At 38.6% G+C, this 25954-nt stretch overlaps 1 protein-coding gene across 8 annotated transcripts in view; it reads left to right on the top strand.

Moving 5' to 3' along the window:
* Positions 1 to 25954, top strand: part of NCALD (neurocalcin delta) — a 377982-nt gene that overhangs the window by 277580 nt on the left and 74448 nt on the right. Inside the window, exon 1 of one of the 8 annotated variants that reach the window (XM_055303510.1) lies at positions 14924 to 15059. The exons of 4 other annotated variants lie outside the window; for them this stretch is intronic. The gene's annotated coding sequence lies outside the window, so the exon portion shown is untranslated. Of the gene's footprint in view, positions 1 to 14923; positions 15060 to 15782; positions 15807 to 25323; positions 25370 to 25954 lie in introns of those variants that run through there. 3 more of the 8 variants (XM_055303514.1, XM_055303517.1, XM_055303515.1) reach the window with 3 other exon arrangements.

Below are 25954 nucleotides of genomic sequence, written 5' to 3'. Positions count from 1 at the left end.
TGCAGGATAACGGGTGAATATTTTTGAATATTTTTGAGCGTTTCACTCTGTCACCTTTTATCCCTTTTTAAACTTGAGCACTTTAAAAACTGTGCTCTAAGCCCAGGGCAAGGGCCTCCCGCCAGGCTGGGCAGGCCGCGAAGGGGACGCCTTGTGTCTTTCCACTTTCCGCAGCTGTCCGTGGAGAAACTGCTGTTCTTAGATGCCTGATTATTCCACACCTGTGAGGGCATAGTATCGCTCCCTGAGAACCAAATCACGTTTGAAATTTTTGGTGTCAGGCGGTTTTTCAAAAACCGGATGGCTTCGCGCTTCCTCCGAATGCCGCATTCACGGCGGGTCTTCCTCCTGACCTGCGGGAACAGTGCCTCTTTCAGGAGGCTGCGGCCCAGTGAATGGGACGCTCTGAACCTCCTCTCTTTAGGGGTGTTATTCTGAAATCCTCATTGTTGGTAATGCCCTCTTGGCAGCTGCATGGTAAAATGCATCTTTCTATCAATTCAATCTCTTTACTTTTATTTTTATTTATTTATTTTTGGTAGCAGATTGGCTAAAGAAGCAAAAGCCAGCATAGCTACACTTTATTTCTGTGCACCTGCATTATTTATGCTGTCAGAAACTCAAGGCAAGTGGCTGAAACCATAATTATTATTGGTTGGGAACCACTAGGACAGGCAAAGAGACTCTAAATGGATGGCAGGGAAACAAAATAACAATCAGAAAAGAACAAATTCTAAAGCATGAACTCCTAAAAGGACCTGCCACTTAACTGTGAAGAGGATGGCATCTTAACCGGGCGCTTTCTCTGCTCCCCAGGCTTCCCGGGGCTTGTCCCCTTGCCGTACCAAGGGGGGAGATGCTGCTTCCATCAGGCTTGCAGGGCGCCTTCTCGGGAGGAAGAATGGGGGGGTTCTATTCTATTTCTATTCTGGCATGTGAATCCTTTCCAGAAGTGCTCAGTTTGGGTTTGACCAAGGAACAGGAGCTGTCAGGAGTGTGCGGAGAGGCCGGGGCATCCTAAATGTCTTCTGATTAAAATACCATCTTCTGATTTGGAAACGGATAGAAATTTTCTGGAGACCAACCCAAGGAAGAGATGTGAAGATGTCATTTTTTAGAGATTTTTCTGAGTATAATAATCACTAGGTTACCTTCAAACCTACAGGGTTTTGTGTGTGTGTTTTCTAAGATTTTATTTATTTGACAGAGAGAGTGTGTGCACATGTGAGCAAGCACAAGCAGGGGGAGGGGCAGAAGGAGAGGGAGAAGCAGGCCCCCAGCTGAGCAGGGAGCCCAGTGTGGGGCTCCATCCCAGGACCACCCAGGGATCATGAGCTGAGCGGAAGGCAAACACTTAACTGACTGAGCCACCCAGGTGCCCCTCCAGTCTACAGCTTTATGCAGTAAAAATGGGCAAGCAGCTGACATACGGGGAAGGGTCTGGGGTGCTTTGTAAAGGACAGATATGCACCAGAAGCCCTAGTCCTGAGACTTTTCTATGGCTCAGTCTGCACAAATCTGGTAATGAAAGACATTCTCAAGATGTCTAGCGTCTGTGGAGAAAGGACCTGCTGAGGTTCATCGTGTGATGGGGTACATCATGCAAGGTGTGTCCTGAGCGCACCTAGGGGCCATTTGCGTAGTGGTTTTTGTGCCCATAGAAGACGCATTTGTTCTATAATCCGTATGTGTTGCCTTTAGAAACAGAAAAAGAAATGTTAAAAGAACATTTCTTTAAAATGTTAATTGATCTTCATATTAGAGCTTAGATGACTTAGGATCCTCACTGCCACCCACTAGCTGCGTGTCCTTGAGCAGTGGCTCGGTTACATTGCCACATGGGCTTACACAGCCCTCCATACGCTGCTCCACGGTGGGCTCTCACTCCTCTTAGCGCTCGGCCATCCTGGCCTCTTTTCAACTCCTCTATCATGCCAGGCTACCTCTCTCAGTAGGTTTCAAAATCCTAAAAAAACAAACAAACAAACAAACAAAAAAAACAAAAAAAAAACCAAACTCCTGTTTTCTCATGTCTTGTACATAACTCCTCAGCGATCTCCCTCTTCTCTTTCCTCTTCACTTATGGGTCCTGGTCTCAGGGAACTTTTCTATGAAATCCCAGGCTGAGTTAGGTCCTCCTGGGCTCACACCAGGTAGCTCTCCTTCTGTCTCATTCATTATTTATTAAATGTTGTAATTCTTCACAACTGTAAACTGCATGAAGCCAAGGTCGGGCTTTTTCTTACTCACTGCGGTATTCCCACAGCCTAGCACAATGCCTGGCATACAGAAAGAAATCACTGAATATTTTTAAATGAATGAACCAGTTGAGCTAGAGAATGTCCAAGGTCTTTTCCAGTTTTGAGAAATCAGTGGCACTAATTCAGTGAAGGACAAAGACGTGCTGATTGTGTTTGTATTAAGGCTCATTTGATCTCAAATGATGGAACACCTACTCAAGCTGGCTTGGCAAAAAGCGAAGTTATTGATATGATGCTGAGATGGCTTCTGGAACCTGTGGAGATAACCTAGGATTGGAAAGGTCATGGGGAGCTCAGAAGCTGTAAGTGGGTTCTCCTGCTATGTGGCTCTGACTCCAGGCCCCTCATCATTCTTCTGGTAGGTTCGACTGTAATTCATTCCTTTTTTTTTAAATTTTTATTTATTTATGATAGTCACACACACAGAGAGAGAGAGAGAGAGAGAGGCAGAGACACAGGCAGAGGGAGAAGCAGGCTCCATGCACCGGGAGCCCGACGTGGGATTCGATCCCGGGTCTCCAGGATCGCGCCCTGGGCCAAAGGCAGGCGCTAAACCGCTGCACCACCCAGGGATCCCTGTTTTCATTCCTAAGTGGACAGCTTTGTCAGAAATGTTCCTTTCATCTTGACTCATTATTCTCCCCCTTTGGTGAGGGTTGCCCCCACCACCTCACCATCCCAGCCATTGCTTCTCCCATCCCTGTTTCAATAATCTCTACTGGCGGTTGAGGATTTCATGGTGAAATCTCTTATTAAAAAATTGTTTGGAGAAAAGGTCAGTGTGAAGTTTTGTTGCTGAAATGTTTCTGAATCCCTTCCAGCCCTGACACAAGTGCATTTGGCCACCATGGGCTCTTGCTCCTTCTTGGTGAGGTTGCTGATATCATGGCTGAGTTTGAGGAGACTGGCAACCTAGCATTAGGGGGAGCTGAACAACTGAGGGTCTCATTTTACATGTAAAAAAGTCAAAGTCCGAAAAGCTTTGGTGATGAACTTGACTCACAGACTGTTTTGGTGGTGGTGGTGAGGGACTGGGATTTGCATATCCCCTGAGTCTCCACCCAGAGCCCTCCACTCTGTGCCCCAGAGATCACTATGCCTCTTCAGAGGGAACTTACATTTTGGTTGTTTGGTTGTACCAACATGAAAAATGTTGTGTCTTCCCACAGATAAGAGTACAGGAAACAAAACAGCCTCAGGGCAGATTTGATAGGACAGGCATCTGGGTTAGCTTTGGTTATGAACCATCTCATCCCAGCTAAACTGAGAATGTACCTTTCCTGTAATGCTGGGTCAGGTCTTAACTATAGATGCTAGCAAGAGAGCAGTGTGGTCTCTTGGTTTCTTTTCTTGCTTGCAATTCAGCATGTTCTCTGACCTGAGCCACATTCAGGCCAGCTCTTAAAAATATTGTTTTTGCAATGCAAGTCTTTTTGTAGATAGAATTTCTAGAATCAGAGGACTTGATGGAATGATCAAGCATCAACAGGGGCAACCCTTTGCCTTCTGGGAAGGCTGCTGTGAAGACACTGCAGTAGGTTTTCTAGTAGTGGGCTTGCTCCCAACTGAGAGGGCCCTATTCCAAGGTTACAGACTTCTTAAAGTATCTTTACATGGCAGAAGGGGCAACAGGTTTCTCTGGACCCTCTTTATAAGGGCTTCATCCTCATGCTCCAGTCACCTCCCAAAGGCCCCACCTCCCAATACTATCACATTGGGAGTAAGGTTCTTGACAAATGGATTTTAAGACACGAAGATTCAGATCATAACAATTTCCTTTCCTTCTCCAGCTTCTAGAGACTGCTTGCACACTTGGCTAATGGCCCTTTTCTCTGTCTTCAGAGCCAGCAACACTGGGCCAAGACCTTTTCAAGCTGCCACTTTCTGCCTCTCTTCCATTTTTAAGAACCCTCATGATTACATTGGGCTCATCAGATAATCCAGAGTAATCTTTCTATTTTAAGGTCAACTGATTGGCAACCTTAATTCATCCTTGACATGTAAAATAACATATTCATAGGCTCCTGGGATTAAAAGAGAGACATCCTAGGGGGTGTGAGTGGAGAAAAGGGAGAGTATTAATTTGCCTATCACGTTACCCAATAAGTGAAATAAGTAGTCTGATTATTAGGACAAAAATCAAGAAGATGGATACCTCCTTTAGTCAAATGTCTTTTTGAAAAGTTGTAATCAATCATTTTTTTTTCCGTAATTGAATTAGATTTTATATGAACCAGAGGAAATAGTTATGCTTTAAATGTTCTAATTAATTACTTTGCTACATTAAGATGTATATACATTTGATTTTATTAAGGCAAGATTCACATATTTTACAGTGTTATAACATTTGTTTTATACTTGCATTTAAAAAAGCCCTATAAATTTGCAGTATTCTTGGAGTATATGGTATGTGCTCTTTTTAGGGGTGGCTTTTTTAGAAGAGAATATCAGTGAACTAATAAACTAATGTCTTATTTTCCCTCTTTTATGAGGAATAAATAATAGGCTAAATAGGAATTTATGCTGTGGTTTTAACTGTCATTAAGTGCTATTAAGTGGAAATATAGGCTATGGAAATATAGATCCATAGTTCTATTGATATTAAGAATTGTTATAATTTACTCTTTAAGGAACTCAATGAAAGTATAAAATCACACTTTAAGTAAATTTGTTTCTTAGAAAGTATTGACTTAGGGTAAACTGGACCTTAATTAGCACATTTGTTAATTGTTAATTAATTAATTGTGAATATTAACTCTGTCTCTTGAACTGTAGCAGATGCACTACTAATTTGAACATCATTCTTTATAACCACCTTGCAAGGTAGTTTAAGAGTTTGCATTTCACAGATAATAAAATCAAGGCTCAGAGAGGTTAAGTCAATTGTCCAAAGCCACAGAGATAAAAGTCATATTTGGGAAGCCTACATATAAATCTGAGTGTACCCAATCCCAAAATTCATACCCTTTCCATTCTAACATGCCAAGAATCGAAACAAACAAAGGGTGGTAGAAAGGGAGGTGGGCGGGGGGTGGGGGTGACTGGGTGACAGGCACTGAAGGGGGCACTTGATGGGCTGAGCACTGGGTGTAATTCTATATATTGGCAAATTCAACACCAATAAAAAATAAATTAAAAAATAAATAATAAAAAAATAACATGCCAAGAATCCTTGATGCCAATGTTTTGCACAAAAACTCAACAAAATATATGACTTTGGGTTGAAGATGAATTTCAGGATTGCTTCTCTCTTCTTGTTGATAGGAACTGCATTTTCAACAGGCACCACAAGGAAGCCATCTAGATTCTTTACTCCTTTTGGTTTTATTTCCTTATCTCTTAGAAATTCAAAACAATAAAATGCTTGGTGATTTGTAAAAGTCAGATTTGTAAATGTGCAACAGTGTCAGTCTGACAGCAAAGAAAGAGTTATGGTTCTAAAGCAATCTTCCCAAAAAAGCAAAACCAAAGATCTTATTACAATATTTGCTTTAAATGTACTAGATGTCACTGATAGAAAAGTGGCATTTTGCAGCTTTTCTTTTGTATGGGAAATTAAATATAAAGAGATGATTTGTGGACAATTTTTCTACAAAACAAAATCCTTAGTTTGCTGTGAGACATTCTCTCTCTTTGAGAAAATAATTTATTTCTCTTATTCAATCTATGAAAAGGCAGGCAGGGTGAAAGGAGAGGCCATTTTTATTCTTTGAATGATTTTGTTGTCTCTTTTCTCCTTTTTCTTTATCATCGAACCATGCAATTCCTGAGTGTCCAGAAAGACCTTAAGGGATCTTTCATGAATATTATAACTAAAGGGTGCTAGTTTAATTTGGAGAAATGAAGAGCTATTATCTAGCACTTCTTCTTTAATGCTTTTGAATGTATTACAATTTATTTTCTTCTCTAAGGATTCCCGGGAATTTCATGAAATTCCATAAACTTATTTAACAGGTGTCATTTCCCTTGCACAAAGTTCCCCAATTTTTAAGAAAAAATTTTGAAGTAAGCATTACACCCAACACAGGGATTGCACTCATGATCCTAAGATCAAGAGTCACATGCTCCTCCGCTCACTGAGCCAGCCAGGAGCCACACAAAGTTCTCAACTTTTTTGATGGTGGAAATTCTAACAGTTGGAAATAGGTTTAACGTGCACAAATTGTGCCTTAAATAAGAACTTTCCTTTTCCTTCTCTCTGTCTCTCTCTGTCTCTGTCTCTCTCTCTCTCTCTCTCTCTCTCTCTCACACACACACACACACATCTGGAAGGAAGTAATGTAGGACTAGAATGGCAGCTTTTCTCCAGGAAGGCTTCAGAACCCAGACTTCTTCCCACTCACTTCTCCACCATATATCTGTAGTGTATGTAGCCCATTTCTCCGTAGTCCACAGTGGTGCCCATCACCTCCATGCTCCCAGGCAGAAAGATGGTAAATGGAATGAAAAAGAGAAGTCTAAGAGCTTAGACAAGTTTGTTTGCTCATTTGTTTTTAAGGAAATTCCTGGAAGCTACACATGACATTATCTATTTACATTCAATTGGTCTGTCCTTAATCACAAAGCCACAGACCTACAAGGGAGGCTGGAAAATAAAATGTCTTTGTTCTGGCAGCTATTTCCCAGCTAAGCATGCTACTTCTATGAAGAGGAAAATGAGTATTGGGGGACAACTGGCAGCTGCAGACATAATAGCTGCTCCTTTGGATCCCTGAAGGGCCATGATGTGAACCAAAGGATTCAATTTACTCTTTGTAGCATCAAGGAGCTAAACATGAGCCTGACATGAAAGTGATGGGAAGGGGACATTTGGTTTGAGATTATAATAAGGGAGAACTTTCAAACAGTTGGAACATTCCCACAATGGATGACTTGACATTTTGTAGTGGAGAGCTCACTACATCAGTATAGGCATGGTATAGGGAGGATTTCTCCACTGGAAGGAAGCTAGGACTGGCTGACACTAAGGTATCTTCTATCACAAGAATCCAGGAACCTGTGAAATATATTATTTCTTAACATATGTAGGATCCACAATGATGCCCTTTTCTTAAAACACACATATTGGTGTGTTTTTTTCTTGCTCATTCTTCTAGGTGTTTTATAAATTCTATTTGTTTAAAGAATCAACTCTGGATTTCTAATTTTCAATTTAATTAATATCTGCTTTCTTCATAATTTCCTTCCTTTTACCTTCTTTGTTTTACTTTGCCCTTTTTTTTCCACAACCACTCGAGGTAGAGACTTAAATTGTGGATACTCAGCCTTTTAAAAAATTGAATGCTTGCACTGATTCAGAGTCAAATGAAATAGAATCATGAAAATAAGCCATAAAGCACAATACAAGGGTACTATTCATACCACTATTTACTGACTGCCCAGTAACCCTGTGAAGACTAATTTAATATGGCTTTCTTTGTCTCTTGTCCTGATCTCTGCTATGTTGTCTGCCACACTTGGTATCACACCCAGCTGTTAGGCTTCACTAACTTTTTGCTGATTGGGCTATCTAGTGTTTCTTAAAATGCTCTGGGGCATAAATTGCTCCATAGTCTCATCCGATTACAGTCATCAAAGGATTTTTGAGGCCAATCTTTGAGGTTTTTCTTCTGACTCCAAAAGGGCTATTTTTAGCTGTTTCTTAGCTGGTTCTCTCTGGTAAACTATTGGTCTGGAGGTTAGCTTTTACTCTTCTATCAGTCCCCTCTGAATTTTTACCACCTAAATCTCCATTGTTTTTAAGAGCACCCTTAAAATTGAACTTCCCCACTCTCTATTTTAAATAAAGTTATTTCCTTTGGGAAGATCTTCAGAGTTCTCTATTCTTATGGACTACCTCTCTGAAAAAACTCTAACTACTCTGGGCACTGGTCAATGGTGGTGGCCTCTGGTCTTCTCAGACTGTCTCTGACATAGAATCTCTGTCCTACAAGGGAACTGGGCTAAGAGCAATAAGACCCCAGCATTTTTTTAACCTATTGTACCTGGAGTAGAACTCCACTCTTGTTAGTGGAGTTGAGGTGGAAGAAGGAAGCCCCCAACTTCTTAGCTTCACTGGTCAGGAATTTAACACGAGAACAAGAGAAATGCTGATGGCCTGCCTTTTCCAGTGAGGCACTACATCCTTTGACTGAGAGCTGAAGGGAGAAGGAGATCAATCTTATTGGTCACAACTTCCAAGGATTTAGCCTCCAACAAACTGAGCTAAGGGATTGGGAAAGAAGTGAGTCATGACTCAAGTGCCACAGACTCTCAATGTTCTTATCAAGTTTCAGTATATTTTCTTGAATAAACATCTTTTCATTGGCTGTTTGCCAATGAAGATTTTCAGAGACTTTAGGATATTTTAAAGTATTTTTCACAGTTATGTTTGTTGCACTGGGAAGCAGGTCCATGGAACTCCTCAAAGTGCCATTCTAAAAGTAGAACTCATGTGTGCATGTGTGTGTATTTTAATATATTTATACATTTCCATTAGTGCTTTAGGTACATACAAGCTTTGATGCATTATATTTTGTTGTTCAGTTCAAAATATTTCTAAATTGCTATGTAACCTTTTTAATCCATTGGTTACTTAGAAATGCATTGCTTACTTTCCATTTAGAGGTTTTCTATTTGTCCTTAATATTAATTGTTATCTTTCTGCCTCATTGTGTACAAAGAGTATATTCTGTGATTTTGATCATTTATAATATGTTGAGACAGTCCTAGGGTCCAGCATGTAGTCAATGTTATTAAAAACATTTGAGAAAAAAAAATGTGTATTTTGTAATTAAGATTATTCTTCATATGTTAATTAAGCCAAGTTTTTTGTCATTGAAATGTTCTATATCTCTACCTTTTTTCCCCTCTTTGTTTTATGAGTTACTGAGAAAGATATGTTAAATCAGTACTATGATTATGATTTTTTCTACTTATTGCTATTTTATTAGGTGCATTTGCGTATTTAGAAAAGTGAATTATGAAGTGTTTCTCTATATCTCTAGTAGTATTTCCCACTTATATTACTACTGACCACTATTTCTTGATAGTAATATTGCTATAGCAGCTTTTGCTTGGTAGTTTGTGTATCACTTCCCATTTCTTGTATCCAATAAAGTTAGAATTTGCTTATTAATATAGTCTAATGTTTGTAGTCTTTTAATTGGACTATTTGGTTGGTTTAAGTATTTTGGCAATTACTGACATGTTTGAGATTAAATCTTTGATGTTACTATTTATCCTATCATTTTCTTTCTTTTCTTTCCTCCTTTCTTGCTTCTTTGGGGAATCAAGTAATTTTAAAAGTGCTTTTCCTGATCTATTAGTTTTTAACTAGGTATTTTTTTTGTTCTTTTAGTGGATATGAGGATTACAATGTGCATCCTTACCTTATTAGAGACTTACTAATTAGTATTTTTACCAGTATACAAGAATCTTAGAACATCTTAGTTCTATTCATCCTCTCTTACCTTTTGTGCTAATTTTGCCCTATACCACATTTTAAGCCCCACAAGACATCATTTTATAAAATCAGTATTCATTTAGATTTATCCACATATGTGTTCTTTCTGTATCTTTTTGTTTCCAGCCAAAATTATTTTTTCTCCCTAAACATCTTTTTCTAAATTTAGTGTAATTCTTTTGAAACAAATGCCCTTAGTTTTTGACTGAAAATGTCCTATGTTGTCTTCATGTAAAAGAATTTAATTAAACTTTTATCTTGAGTTAAGTGTAGATTCACATGCAGTTGAAAGAAACAATACAGAAAGAATCCAGATATGTTTTACCCACTTTCCCTTAAAGGTAACATTTTCCAAAACTGTAGTATGATATTACAATCAGGATACTGACATTGATAAAGAAGCTGTCAAAGTACAGAAGTTTTTATCACTACAAGGATCCCTCGTGTTGTACTTTTATAACATAAGCACTTCTCTCCCACCCATGGTCAGTTTAATTTCTGGAAACCACCAATCTGTTTTTCATTTCTAGAACTTTTCCATATCAATCGTGTTATATAAATGGATCATATAGTATGTGATCTTTTGAGATTAGTTTTTTCACTCAAGAAAATTCTCTGGACATTCATGTAGGTTTTTGTGTGTATCAGCAGTTTGTTACATTTTAGTACTGAATAGTATCCCTTGGTGTGGATATACTAAAATTTGTTTACCCATTTCACCTGTTGAAAGCATCTGGGGACACCTGGGTGGCTCAGTTGGTTAAGCTGCTGACTCTTGATTATAGCTCAGGTCATGATCTCAGGATCCTGGGATCCAGCTCTGCATCAGGCTCCACCCTCAGCACAGAGTTCGTTGAGGATTTCTCTCTCCTTCCACCCCTCCTTCCCACTTGTTCACACTCACACGTGTTCTCTCTCTCTCTCTTTCTCAAATAAGTAAATAAATCTAAAAAAAAAAAGCATCTGAATTGTTTCCAATTAGTATCCATCGTAAAGTTATAAGCTTTCATTTACAAGCCTTTGTGTTAACATAAGCCTTCATTTCTCTGAAATACCAGGAGTACCATTGCTGAGTCATATGACACATGCTGAGTTGCATGTGTAATGTTTTTGAAAAACTGCCAAACCATTAATGATAGTGGCTGTATCATTTTACAGTCCCACCAGCAATGTATGAGTGATTCAGTTTTGATATCATCACTATTTATATTTTAGTCATTTTGATAGTTATATAGTGATATCTCATTATGATTTTTCTTAACTTGCATTTCCCTAATGGTTTATGATGTTAGAAAATCTTTTTGTGTTTGTCATCTGTACATATTTGGCGAAATTCTCCTCCTGTCTTTTGCTGGTTTTCTAATTGGATTGTTTGTTTTACTGTTGAATTTTACTATTAAAAAGTCTTCTGTTTGCCTTTAAAGTTAATATGACTTCATGGTATTGCTGCTTTTAATATTTTGTCATTGCCTTTAGTTTTCAACACTTTGATCATGTGTGATTTTCTTTATTCAATCCAAATAGTTACTTCAGTGAAGACTATAATAATTCGGGCACAATTTTATTCAGGAAATTTTCACTATTGCACTTTGCCCATTTTCCTTGATTCAAATCTTCCTGATTAAATTTTTCTTGCCATATTATTCTTTAGGTCAAAGTTAGATTGAGATCATTAGAGTTCCCAGATGCAGAAAAGAAAAGTTGGTCTTCTCTCCCTCATAAGAAATTACAAATAAAAACAATTCTCAAGTATAAAATAAACATAAATAATTCAATTCTTTCTAAAAATACAGCAAATGTAAATTATTTCCCAGCACTTATGTACTCAGGCTTCTGGAGTGTAGATCCTGGCTCTGCCATGTACTAGGTAGGCCAGTTATTTGACATCTCTATGCTTATGTTTCATCAGCTGTGAGATGTGGAAAGGAGTACCTGCCTCCTAGGGTTATAGTGGATGATTTAATATCTCTACAGCACTTAGAACAATGCTTCATGTATTAAGTGCTCAATTAATATCAGTTACCATAAAAGATTATCCAACATCAATAGCAATAGCCATAAAATACATCATCATATAACTTATGTACACTCATAAAAAGTATTCATGATTTAGTAGAGATAAGTTTGATTTACTTGGTAAATTTATTTGAACCCTTTCATTGCTATATAATGTGATAACTTCAGAATTTTATTTTTCCTTCCTTTGCCTTTTTTGGAGGTTGAGGGGAAGCTCTTTCTTCTCAGTTAGTGGGAAGAAAAGAGAACCATTTCTCTCTGTTGCCAGCATTCCCAATAGTTGAGACACTCAGCATTTATTGAGCACTCATCATGTCCTGGGTCCTGTGCTAACCCCAGAGTTGTAGAGATGAATAAGAGTCTGTCTTTCCCTGAAAGTCTTTGTAGACTTACCAGAATCAGACAGATAAACCAGAAATGACATACCCGTTAAGCCATCTACCCTGTGGCCAGGAGTCAGAACTTTAGAATACACTGACTTTATAATCTTCACAACAACCTTAGGATGTAGACACTTGCCCAGATGAGATTTGAACCCAATGTCTCCAAAAAAGAAGTCCATGGCCTTCCCACTAATATTAAGATGGGGAGACAGGAACATTTCTACCTAGAATTATCAAATAAAAGGCTGATTATAGTTGTCTACTCATGGCACATACCACCTGTTAATTCAGATGTGTGAGCCCAAGTCAGACTCCTTGTTTGGTATTTATCAGTTATTTCCAGCAAAGTGATCAAACTAATAATAGGCAGCCTTGACATTCATACAGCAAGTGAAAACTATGGTGTAGAACTATTTTTGAATGGATATTTTTAAATTCAGTGAATCATTTTCACCTAAAAAAATGAGTTATCATTTAAAAAATAAAATGACACATATTCCCTCAATGTGGTGGGCTGTGATTGGAGAAACCCTCATCTGTATTTCCTATGATATTTTCAACTACATTTGCATTAATTAGCCAAATCTGTAGAAACCTCAGCTCCAACTGAGATCATCCTCTCCATTTCACCCCTGCAGGTAACTGATAGCTTCTTTAGCTGTAAGAAGAATCTTTAATCCTGGGTAGTTTGCAAAGGGAAAATGAGTGATGACAGGTTGGAAGCATGCTATAGAAAGGATGATTTACATGCAGCCACTTTTCATTTTGAAGGTCAGTCCACTGATTATTTTAACTTATAATGAGTTTAAGCCCAAGTCAATATATAGTAAATGATAGAAAATTCAAAATGAAAAGATGTTAGTTTTGCTAAATTTCAAACTAAATTTCAAATTAAAGCAAGCCCTGAATTTTAGACCTATTCAGAACTGAGAACTTCTTATTTCAGAGGACATCACCTTTTGGCAGAGCTTGGTACTGCAGCTTTACTCAGATGCTGGAGCTGCAGAAAGAGAACACGTTGCTCAGGCAGCCAAGGATCTGGAATCAGAAGGATCATAAAAGAGGCAGCTCCGAGGACATGGGGCCCTGGAAAATCTGGAAAGACATGCTCTCTCTCTTCTCTTCCCATTCCACTCATTACTATGATGTGCATTTCTGAACAAAGACCCAGAACTATAACTGAAAAAATTGCAATATTGTGAATTGTGGCTGTTGCTGAAATCTGCCCCTGGTGAGACATCTCATCCCAGTTAGATGGACATTGGGTTCAATTAACCACTTGTTCTTGTGCCCACAGGTAAATTCCCAACTGTCATGTCTCTGAAATCACTAAAGCACTGCAGCTTGATTTTACTTTTGCACTGCTACAGCAAATAGCTTCAGGAAAATAACTTTTCAAATATAAACGTATCTTTTCTTCCAGTTGGGGCTGGGACAGAAGTGAAAGAAAAGGAAGCTGGAATAGAAGGATTTTATAGCCACATTTTGGACATTAGTCTTTGTTCAACAAGAACCAATTTCTGACAATGAAGAAATTTCATTCTTTGAGAGTGGCACAAATGTAATCTGCTTAGGTGGTTTAGCTTCCATTTATATTTTGTAGTACTCCGGGAGCAACTCTTTTTTTTTTTTTTTTGTAAGAGCCAGAATGGAAATCCTTGTAACACTAGCATGGAAGGGTCCTTCAGGTTCTGAGAGTAATCTCCTTCCCTCTGCCTTTTAGCCCTTTTGCCCTTTGAATGAGTATACATTTTCTGCATGTATTTTCCAGAGTACTTTCCTGTGGACTTCATTTCACTTTGTTTAATTGGCTTTCTGTTAATTGAGAGGGAGGATGAAGTAGGAAATAAGCATGTGTGGGGAGTGAGAAATAAGCAGGGATTGTCCTAAAGGAAATGAAGCTGAAGTTAGGAAATGTGCAGGACCGTCCCTCTATACTGCTGCTCTAGGCTTTCATGGCACTTTGTGTTTGTGGGGCATTACCCATTTACTCCCTGCTGAGCCCCAAAGGGCTGTGGAGGAGAGCATTCAGGAGGAGAGGATTTGGCACCTGTATGGTGACCTCAATGCAAGGGTCTAAAAGCATTTTAAATGTACTCACAAGGTGTTTTAATGTGGTACTGTTTTGCTACTTTGGTCATCGTTCTTGCATGGACATTTTACAGTGCAGGACTCCAGAATTCATCAGCCAAGTTTCTCCCCTTGGGGTCAGAGTCCTTAGATTCTCTCATCCGACCCTGGGCCTGGGCCACTACCCCCATGTTTCTTGTATTTCTTTCCATCACTAGCATGGTCTCAGAACATCAATGTGGATTCTTATGGGGTTTTTTTGACAATATCTTTTCTTCCAGCTCCTCTTGAGTTTCTGTTTTTATCCATTTGCTTACAGATAGCTTTAATTAGCTCAGAAAACTTCCCCCAGAATTTTTCAGTTTCTTTCCTTCTGTTCTGGAGGGAGAGAGACACGCTTCATGCTGGTGATAAGGAGACCAGCGGGAACTTACTTAGGGTGGCATGCATTTTCCTGCGAGGAACTAGAAAGAACAGACACCAGTCTTCAAGAGGAGAGTTGTAGGCATGCTCGAGTCACAACTCCGGAGGCTGAGGTTGTCGGGGAGCTGTCCGTGATGATTGTGGGGTGCGTGTGTGTACACACACATCCCCTACAGTGACAGATGACCTATTGAAATAATTTCAGAGCTGTTCTCTGGTTGCTACGACAACCAATGCTCTCTTGGCTTTCATCTGGCCATGTGACAGGGACTTTGACGTCAGCTGGAGGCAGACTCTGTGGCTGAGTCCACACAGTCAAAGGCCCCGGAGAAGCTGGTGGATGCGGCCGCGCCTCCTGCCGCTGCTCTGCGCCTGCTCTGCTCCTGCTCTGCTCTGCCCGCCGCCGCCGCCTCCCGGGGCGCAGAGCATGGACTGTTAAATCCTGCGCTTCTTTTGTGTGAGGTAATTAGTGGGCTTTACATACAATAGTTAGATGTTTTATAGATTATTGCGGTCTTTCCCTCTTTTACCTCCTGCAAGTTTGTCTTCATGAGCAATTATTGTTGTACCAGGGGAAAAAATGTGAAGCAGATTCTAGTTGCTAATTTTGTGCGGAGACTCTGGAATTTGGTTAAATTTGGATTAATGTTCTCTAAAGTAAAGTTAAAATATAATCGCCCTTCTTGCTCAACACTTGCTAACATGACATTATTCAGAGATACGGATTTTGCAGCTTGAGCCAAATATTCCCCGTTGAATTCCAGGAATCCTCCCTTCAGCATTGTTTTGGGTTTCAAGACTCCAGCATAGTCTTGCAATATGTTGCTAACTGTTTTGTGTTTTTTTAAATTGTTACCCATTCTGAATCAGCCTAGAATAGTTTGGAATTTGGTTTCTATCTTGCTTGCAACATGCATAATTAGCAACAATAGACACAGCGGGGAAAGAACATTATACTTTGAAACAAAAGTTGGGGTTTTTTTTCTTGTAAATAGGGTATTCTGAAAATACCAGGGAAACTGTCAACAGCTTCCTGTTTAGAGAAAAATAATCTAGAATATGCCAAAGAAGTTGGGGTGGAACCTCTTATGTATGTGTGCATGCAGTTGCTTTTTGGTTGTTAAAGCAAAGTGCACATTGTCAGTATCTTCCTCTGCAAATTCAGCAGTGGAAGAGAATGGCATTGGATAGTCTTCACCGAGGAGTCATGTAAGCTGTTCTTCTATTTAAGAACTGAAATATTGCCCACAGAAGGAAATGATAGCACTAAAACTGCATTATCATTGGTAGATGTTATTTTAATTCAAATACAGATATAGTCACTAATATTTGCTCTCAATTTTGAATGAATAATTTGATGACTGTGATTAATAAGGCCTTTTATCTCCTTATTCCTATTGCAGTATACAATGCAAATTGTTTTATTTGCCTTTTTATAGTTCATTTTTTCCCCAAGTTTAGTAATTTTGGATTTTCTATCATTGCACGCAGATTGAATGATTTTGTAGCTTGTAATTCAAAGAAAACCCCTGGCATTTAAGTTAATCAAAGCCTGCCTTTATAACCAGGTTTCTAAATCAACAGGAAAAATGGGCAAATTTTAGGGCAGCACATGTAATGTACCTATTATTTTGTTGGATAGAAAATAATGGTTTAACTGTGTATGTATATGAATAATATATATTTTGTGATATATGTATTATATTTCAATGTAATGCAAGAATATATTGTTGTTATTTTTTATATTCTTTATTAGTTTTAAAATTCTGATTGCATTTATTTTTTTCTTGGAGATGAGAATTTTGAACAGTATTTGGTTTCAGTGATAAGTGAATAACTGAGTGCATTAATAATTTTTCAGTAGCTTTCAATGACTGAATTCATTGAACTGACTGGCATTTGATAAGTCTGTTTTGGGTCAGAGTCCTCATGGAGGATTTTCCAAAAAGTCTGATGTGCTTACAGTCCAGGCATATCTACTGAGGCATCATCTCGTCATTTAATTTATCTCATAATTACACTAACTCAGAGGCCACACTCTTAACACCCCCTAGAAATATGTTAATTGATTTTTAACATTTTAAATAAGCATGAACAGAACCAGTAGCATATCATTTAAAAATACTATCTTTGATGGAGTACTTTGATGTTTGCTTCTTTTATGAAAAATAAGTAATTGTCATTATAGTTTAGATAGCAAAGATTTCTTTTTATCTCCCTTTATGATGTTTTAAATGAAAGTTCTTAAATGACTATTTCAATGCCCTTATAAAATACACTGGATTTCAGCAGTGTGGCATATAAGAGAACAAGTCTGTTGATGGCAAAATGTCATGATAAAGTTTATCACTAGGAGAGAAACCTATGCCATGACCTCAGAGATACTCTAGAATCTACAGGTTTTTTCTTGTGGCAAAATGAAAAAAAAAATTACTCTCATCACAGTCATCTACTTAAAGCAGTGAGACTGTGCTGATTTCAAGGTCAAGTTTGTTTCAGCTTCAAAAGATAGCAAAGAATGATTTGCATTGAAATCTGGTTGTTCTTTGTGTACAGTTTCGGGTTGTTGTTGTTGTTGTTTTTTAACATTTTTGGTGTCATGGGCTTCTTTGGCAGCCTGGAAAAGCCTATAGACTTTTCAGAATGATGCTTTTAAATGTTAACTTATTCTTAAATAATACAAGCTAGCAGCAGGTATAACTATCATAATTTTGAAGTCGTAATGAGTTTAAAAGATATTTCAGAATATCTATACTGACTATAACGTGATGTGAGAATATCCGTGATTTCTCTTGGTGACAAAATCACAGGTACTGTGATTTGTAGCCTACATTTTAATTAAAAGAAATGCTAAATTTCAGTTTGAGACTGATGAAACTCAAAGTGTAATGTTTTTCCCATCCGAGTTCTTGGATCATCTTGAATTCTATCCACCCCTGAGTTAAATGATATGTGAGCAAGTGATGCCAAAAGGTCTCAGAACTGCATCAGACAAAACACACACCACCATTTCCACATTCAGTTACACATCTGATTTTATTCTGTAAATGTGTGAATTTCACAGTATTCTCAAATTTCTGTGTGAAAAGGGATGATATATCCAGACAGCTACCAAACTAGAACTTTTGTTTATTTTCCAATCCATAGGCATTCTTACGTTACATGGATTGGGAAACTCTTACCTCATTAGATAGGAGTAAAGAGGAAAGACTCATAGTGTTAATGCAAGTTATTCAAGTTAAAACCATGGACCACAGAAGTAAGACTAAAGCTAGTTACAGAACAGCCTTTATTCACTCAGGGAAAATAAGCTAGTAGTACTCCGATGAAGAACACAGGATGTTATGTGAGGTCATTAGAGAGCTTATGTAACTTTCCAGTGTAACGTAAAGCACATACTTGTGTGAATCTGTAAGTTGGGTACTCAGAATAGAACCTGCTAGTTTATCTACCAGAAGTCTCCAGGATGGATCACATTCAAAATGAAATGCAAATTAGAGACACTTTCCAAGTAATTTGAACTCAGAATCATATTTTACTTATTGTATATTTAAGAACGTTACAGGAGGTATTAATATTATGGTTTAGCATGACTATATAAGCAATTGTCTCATTCTCATGTCACTTTGAATTTGCAGAAAATATTGCCCGATTTTCTTCTCTGACCAACTAGGTAGCTTTGCAGTTGGTTGGCTGATGTCATGTATCATTACCTTTCCAGCTCTGCCTTTAGATTGTCCAAAGCCACTCTTTCTATTACATCAGCATCTCCCATCTCAGCGTCAGAGTATTGGAGCTGTGACATTTTGTACAAGCTGTTGTCTAAACTCAATCCAAATCCCTAACATTTGAAATGGAAGCTTAGCAATTTGCCTTCATGTGTTCTTGGGAAATTATGAAAGATGATTTTTCTCAAACATTTTTTTATTCGTTGGACAAGAAAAGAACACCTGCTTGGAGGTCTTTGAGTCTCTGAGGCAACTTAACAAAGAAACTTAGAAAAAGTCTAAAATCTCTGACTTCCAGCTGTATCGTTTGCTTCTTTGATGGCAGGTGTTTGAAATTTTAAGTTCAGAAAGGAATGTGCCATTACTCTTCATGAAATCAACTGTTATTTGAATGGTGCCCCATGATGGAAATCCAACTAGAAACAGCATTTCAAAATATAGTATTTTTTATTGTCTCCAGAAGTGATGCCATAAAAGTTAGTGCTCATTAAGACTTTGATATAAAAATTATATGATAAATATTTAAATTCACTGGAGCCATGTTCTTCAAACTAAAGACGGTCTGTTCTTTTTATCTCTTCAGCGAACCTTAGTTTTTTGGGACATATTTCTATAAATGCCTTTAATTAGAGACACAGCATCTCTTTAAAATCTAGTTTACACTCATGTAAAACATACTTAGTGAATATTAAAGTTCTATATTTGATTTGCAGGAAAGTAATCTCTAATTGGAATGATATTCAGCTGCTGCTTGTCCTAATATAAGGATCGTTCATATTTTCTGAATTCTGTTTCAATGACTGCAGGAAAACCAAAGCTGCATATTGCTTTTATGCAGGGATGAATCTTTTAAAGGATGATTCTAGATTTTCTTTACTTTTATGAATTTAAACCCTATCCATCAGAGGCAAATGTTGAGAAGTGTTATATTCTTTGGCTATCTGCTCAGCTCACTCCCACAGACTTTCATGTGATTCATACAACTAAAACCACAACCAATTTTGTGACCATATTTACAGCATCCTCAGAGATAAAAAATAGCATCCTACAAAAGTTATCCCATCCTCCTCCTTCCCAGGCATTAGGTGCCACAGGAGGCAAGCATTTATTAATTGGTACTGCATCCACAGTATTATAGGAAGCACTTTGGGCCCCTCCCTCACACAGTCTTTGAGTGATATATGCCACTGGCATAAAGAACTCAGATTACTTTATGGACTTCTCATTTTTGTTTCCTGGAGCTTTTATTCAAACTTTCAGTCTTCCATACATTCAACAAGTTTTGCATACCTACTGTGTGCCAGGCATTATCCTAGACACTGGGATACTATGGTAAAGAAGACAGGCAAGGTCCCTAACATTGTGGAACTTCTAGTCCACTTTTAGGGAACCTATATATATCAACAGACAAAGTTTCTTCCTTTTTTTTTTTTTTTTTTTTTAATAAATTAATTTTTATTGGTGTTCAATTTACCAACATACAGAATAACACCCAGTGCTCATCCCGTCAAGTGTCCCCCTCAGTGCCCATCACCCATTCACCCCCACCCCCCGCCCTCCTCCCCTTCCACCACCCCTAGTTCATTTCCCAGAGTTAGAAGTCTTTATGTTCTGTGTCCCTTTCTGATATCTCCCACACATTTCTTCTCCCTTCCCTTATATTCCCCTTCACTATTATTCATATTCCCCAAATGAGTGAGAACATACACTGTTTGTCCTTCTCCGATTGACTTACTTCACTCAGCATAATACCCTCCAGTTCCATCCACGTTGAAGCAAATGGTGGGTATTTGTTGTTTCTAATGGCTGAGTAATATTCCATTGTATACATAAACCACATCTTCTTTATCCATTCATCTTTCGATGGGCACCGAGGCTCCTTCCACAGTTTGGCTATTGTGGACATGGCTGCTAGAAACATCGGGGTGCAGGTGCCCCGGCGTTTCATTGCATCTGAATCTTCGGGGTAAATCCCTAACAGTGCAATTGCTGGGTCGTAGGGCAGGTCTATTTTTAATTCTTTGAGGAACCTCCACACAGTTTTCCAGAGTGGCTGCACCAGTTCACATTCCCACCAACAGTGTAAGAGGGTTCCCTTTTCTCCGCATCCTCTCCAACATTTGTTGTTTCCTGCCTTATTAATTTTCCCCATTCTCACTGGTGTGAGGTGGTATCTCATTGTGGTTTTGATTTGTATTTCCCTGATGGCAAGTGATGCAGAGCATTTTCTCATGTGCATGTTGGCCATGTCTATGTCTTCCTCTGTGAGATTTCTCTTCATGTCTTTTGCCCATTTCATGATTGGATTGTTTGTTTCTTTGGTGTTGAGTTTAATAAGTTCTTTATAGATTTTGGAAACTAGCCCTTTATCTGATAGGTCATTTGCAAATATCTTCTCCCATTCTGTAGGTTGTCTTTGAGTTTTGTTGACTGTATCCTTTGCTGTGCAAAAGCTTCTTATCTTGATGAAGTCCCAATAGTTCATTTTTGCTTTTGTTTCTTTTGTTTTCGTGGATGTATCTTGCAAGAAGTTACTGTGGCCAAGTTCAAAAAGGGTGTTGCCTGTGTTCTCCTCTAGGATTTTGATGGAGTCTTGTCTCACATTTAAATCTTTCATCCATTTTGAGTTTATCTTTGTGTATGGTGCAAGAGAGTGGTCTAGTTTCATTCTTCTGCATGTGGATGACCAATTTTCCCAGCACCATTTATTGAAGAGACTGTCTTTCTTCCAGTGGATCGTCTTTCCTCCTTTGTCGAATATTAGTTGACCATAAAGTTCAGGGTCCATTTCTGGATTCTCTATTCTGTTCCATTGATCTATGTGTCTGTTTTTGTGCCAGTACCACACTGTCTTGATGACCACAGCTTTGTAGTACAACCTGAAATCTGGCATTGTGATGCCCCCAGCTATGGTTTTCTTTTTTAAAATTCCCCTGGCTATTCGGGGTCTTTTCTGATTCCACACAAATCTTAAAATAATTTGTTCTAAGTCTCTGAAGAAAGTCCATGGTATTTTGATAGGGATTGCATTGAACGTGTAAATTGCCCTGGGTAGCATTGACATTTTCACAATATTAATTCTGCCAATCCATGAGCATGGAATATTTTTCCATCTCTTTGTGTCTTCCTCAATTTCTTTCAGAAGTGTTCTATAGTTTTTAGGGTATAGATCCTTTACCTCTTTGGTTAGGTTTATTCCTAGGTATCTTATGCTTTTGGGTGCAATTGTAAATGGGATTGACTCCTTAATTTCTCTTTCTTCAATCTCATTGTTAGTGTATAGGAATGCCATTGATTTCTGGGCATTGATTTTGTATCCTGCCACGCTACCAAATTGCTGTATGAGTTCTAGCAATCTTGGGGTGGAGGCTTTTGGGTTTTCTATGTAGAGTATCATGTCATCGGCGAAGAGGGAGAGTTTGACTTCTTCTTTGCCAATTTGAATGCCTTTAATGTCTTTTTGTTGTCTGATTGCTGAGGCTAGGACTTCCAATACTATGTTGAATAGCAGTGGTGAGAGTGGACATCCCTGTCTGGTTCCTGATCTTAGGGGAAAGGCTCCCAGTGCTTCCCCATTGAGAATGATATTTGCTGTGGGCTTTTCGTAGATGGCTTTTAAGATATCGAGGAAAGTTCCCCCTATCCCTACACTCTGAAGGGTTTTGATCAGGAATGGATGCTGTATTTTGTCAAATGCTTTCTCTGCATCTAATGAGAGGATCATATGGTTCTTGGTTTTTCTCTTGCTGATATGATGAATCACATTGATTGTTTTACGAGTGTTGAACCAGCCTTGCATCCCGGGGATAAATCCTACTTGGTCATGGTGAATAATTTTCTTAATGTGTTGTTGGATCCTATTAGCTAGTATCTTGTTGAGAATTTTTGCATCCATGTTCATCAGGGATATTGGTCTGTAATTCTCCTTTTTGGTGGGGTCTTTGTCTGGTTTTGGAATTAAGGTGATGCTGGCCTCATAGAATGAGTTTGGAAGTACTCCATCTCTTTCTATCTTTCCAAACAGCTTTAGTAGAATAGGTATGATTTCTTCTTTAAACGTTTGATAGAATTCCCCTGGGAAGCCATCTGGCCCTGGACTCTTGTGTCTTGGGAGGTTTTTGATGACTGCTTCAATTTCCTCCCTGGTTATTGGCCTGTTCAGGTTTTCTATTTCTTCCTGCTCCAGTTTTGGTAGTTTGTGGCTTTCCAGGAATGCGTCCATTTCTTCTAGATTGCCTAATTTATTGGCGTAGAGCTGTTCATAATATGTTTTTAAAATCGTTTGTATTTCCTTGGTGTTGGTAGTGATCTCTCCTTTCTCATTCATGATTTTATTAATTTGAGTCTTCTCTCTCTTCTTTTTAATAAGGTTGGCTAATGGTTTATCTATCTTATTAATTCTTTCAAAGAACCAACTCCTGGTTCTATTGATCTGTTCCACAGTTCTTCTGGTCTCAATTTCGTTGAGTTCTGCTCGAATTTTAATTAACTCTCTTCTTCTGCTGGGCGTCGGGTCGATTTGCTGCTTCTTCTCTAGCTCCTTTATGTGTAAGGTTAGCTTTTGTATTTGAGTTCTTTCCAGTTTTTGAATGGATGCTTGTATTGCGATGTATTTCCCCCTCAGGACTGCTTTTGCTGCATCCCAAAGATTTTGAACAGTTGTATCTTCATTCTCATTAGTTTCCATGAATCTTTTTAATTCTTCCTTAATTTCCTGGTTGACCCTTTTATCTTTTAGCAGGATGGTCCTTAACCTCCATGTGTTTGAGGTCCTTCCAAACTTCTTCTTGTGATTGAGTTCTAATTTCAAGGCGTTATGGTCTGAGAATATGCAGGGGACGATCCCAATCTTTTGGTATCGGTTCAGACCCGATTTGTGACCCAGTATGTGGTCTATTCTGGAAAAAGTTCCATGTGCACTTGAGAAGAATGTGTATTCAGTTGAGTTTGGATGTAAAGTTCTGTAGATATCTGTGAAATCTATCTGGTCCAGTGTATCATTTAAAGCTCTCGTTTCTTTGGAGATGTTGTGTTTAGAAGACCTATCAAGGGTAGAGAGAGCTAGATTGAAGTCACCCAAAGTTTCTTCCTAATGGCCATGCTGACCAGTGTAGTCAAAGCAGAGAATTATCTTTAAAAACAAACAAGCAAACAAACATCACAACAAAAGAGACAAGCAAACAACTGGAAGGCATTAGATTTTACACCTGAGTTAAACCTTAGAAGAGGCATTCTTCAGCTGGTGAACAGCCAACCTAATTTGTAAGCAATCTGTTCATATCAGTGTTCAGTATTCCAGATCAGTATTCCCAGCCCTATTCTCAGTGGGCCAAAGGCTATCTGTCTTCTAATTCAGAAGAAAATGAGACTGGTACTAAATGACCTAAAGAATGATTATCTTTTAGGCAAATATGCTGTATTATGCAAATAACAAGAGCCATTTTAAGAAAGGAATCCTTAAGTTAGTGGTGCCCAAATGCTGTGACCCTTGAACAACATGGGGGCTAGGGGTGCCAACCTCCCCTGGAGTCAAAAATCCAAATATAACTTTTGACTCCCCCAAAACTTAATTGCTAATACCCTAAATTGACCAGAAGTCTCACCAATAGTATAAACAATTAGCACATATTAGTATATGTATTTTATAGTGTATTTTTATAATAAAGTAACCTAGAGAAAAGAAAATCATAAGGAAAATGGTTACAGTACTATACTATATTTATTAGAAAAAAAGATACATGTGTATGGGATGCCTGGGTAGCTCAATGGTGAGCATCTGCCTTTGGCTCAGGGTGTGATCCAGGACTGGGGATTGAGTCCCACATCAGGCTCCCTGCAGGGAGCCTGCTTCTCCCTCTGCCTATGTCTCTGCCTCTCTCCCTCTCATGAATAAATAAATAAGTCTTTAAAAAAATACATGTATAACTGGACCCCTACACAGTTCAAAGCCATGTTCTTCAAGGGTCAACTCTATCTTATCTTCCCTGTACTAATCCAGTCAAGATAAGCTTACTGCTATAATAAACAATCCCAATGGCATAATGCCATTCATTTTTCATTCACCTGCAAATCAGATTTAGGAGAAAGGTTTTTTTTTTTTTAAGATTTATTTACTTGGGAGAGACAGAGAGAAAACATGAGTGGGGAAGGGGCAGAGGGAGAGGGAGAGAATCTCAAGCAGACTCCCCACTGAGCATGGAGCCAGGTCTGGAGCTCCATCTCACAACCTCGAGGTTATGACCTGAGCCAAAATCAAGAATCAGATGCTTAACTAACTGAGTCATCCAGGTACCCCTAGGAGAAAGATTTTATTCCACACAGTTATCCAAGAATTCAGTCTTCTATTTAGTTAAAATAATCTGGGGAAAACCCTACATCTATCACTTGCAGATGTTACTTTGGGCAAGTTATCGAAGTCACAGTTTTCCAGTCACCTGGATAATATTAGTGCCTACCTTATTGGTTAAGTCAACTTAATTGGCTTAGTAAGTGACAGGTATTAGGTATTCAGTAATGTGAACTGTCATCATTATTTTCTACCTCTGGTAGTGCTGCCACTACCACCATTTCCCCAGAAACCATGAAGTACCACTGCCCGAGGTGGGGTGGGTGTCTCCCTGGTATTATGATAGTAGCTAACATATAGGGAGCTAGATAGACTTCTAAGCTCTTCTCAAAATAACTAGTTTTTCTTCACAGCATCCCAATTATATAATTGAGGAAACTGAGGCACAGAGAGCTTAAGCAAACTGCCCAGTGTTACACAAGAATATATAACAGAGTTCTGGGTATCTGGCCCTAGAGTCCTGGCTCTTTATTCACTGTGCTATATTGCCTTTCAAGCTAGAATATATTTTATTTTCCCTATAGGTAACATGTGATAGCAGATTGTACTCTCCAAAATTGGCCATATAATTATATCTACTTCCACGTCCTCTTCTAGAATCTTGGCACTCAACATAAAAAGCTGGAATCTGTTGCCCTCTCCTTGAACCTACATGGGCTTATGATTGGTCTAACTGGTAGAGCACAGTGGAAACAATGGTAGGTGACTTCCAAGGTTGGATCATCAAAAGATGCAATTTCTTTGTCTCTGAGGTATTCTTTGTATCTCTCACACATAACATTTGCTCTTGGAAATCAGCTGCCATGTCGTGAGGGAGCCCAGACCAATAGGGAGAGGCCATGTGTGTTTCAGCCAACACCTCCAGCTTAGACCCTAACGAATAGCCAGCACCAACCACCACCAGATCTCTGAGTGGGCAAGCTTTCATAGGACTCCAGGCCCAGGCTCTTAGATCCCCCTATTCCCCCTATTCCTCCTGATACCAAGTGAACCAGGGATGAGCTATCCCTGCTGAACCCTAAATTGCAGATTCATGAACAAAATAAAAATTATTGTTGTTTTAAGTCCACAAATTTTGGTATTATCTCTTAAGCAGCCAGAGTAACTGGAACATTAAGGGTAATTAGATGTGACTAAAATACCTGTATAAGGGACTAAACTTCAGGTATGTAGAACTTAAGTAGGTTTTATGATTTGGGATAAGTACCTAATCAAATTAAAAGAATTTCTAGAGGAAAATGTATTTGAGTTACCAAATTACAAATGAGCATTAAGTACACACC

This window comes from Nyctereutes procyonoides, unplaced genomic scaffold, assembly GCF_905146905.1.
Source record: "Nyctereutes procyonoides isolate TBG_1078 unplaced genomic scaffold, NYPRO_anot_genome, whole genome shotgun sequence".
Classification (NCBI taxonomy): domain Eukaryota; kingdom Metazoa; phylum Chordata; class Mammalia; order Carnivora; family Canidae; genus Nyctereutes; species Nyctereutes procyonoides.
The sequence above is the reverse complement of the archived record's forward strand: the minus strand, read 5'-3'. Positions and strand labels throughout refer to the sequence as shown.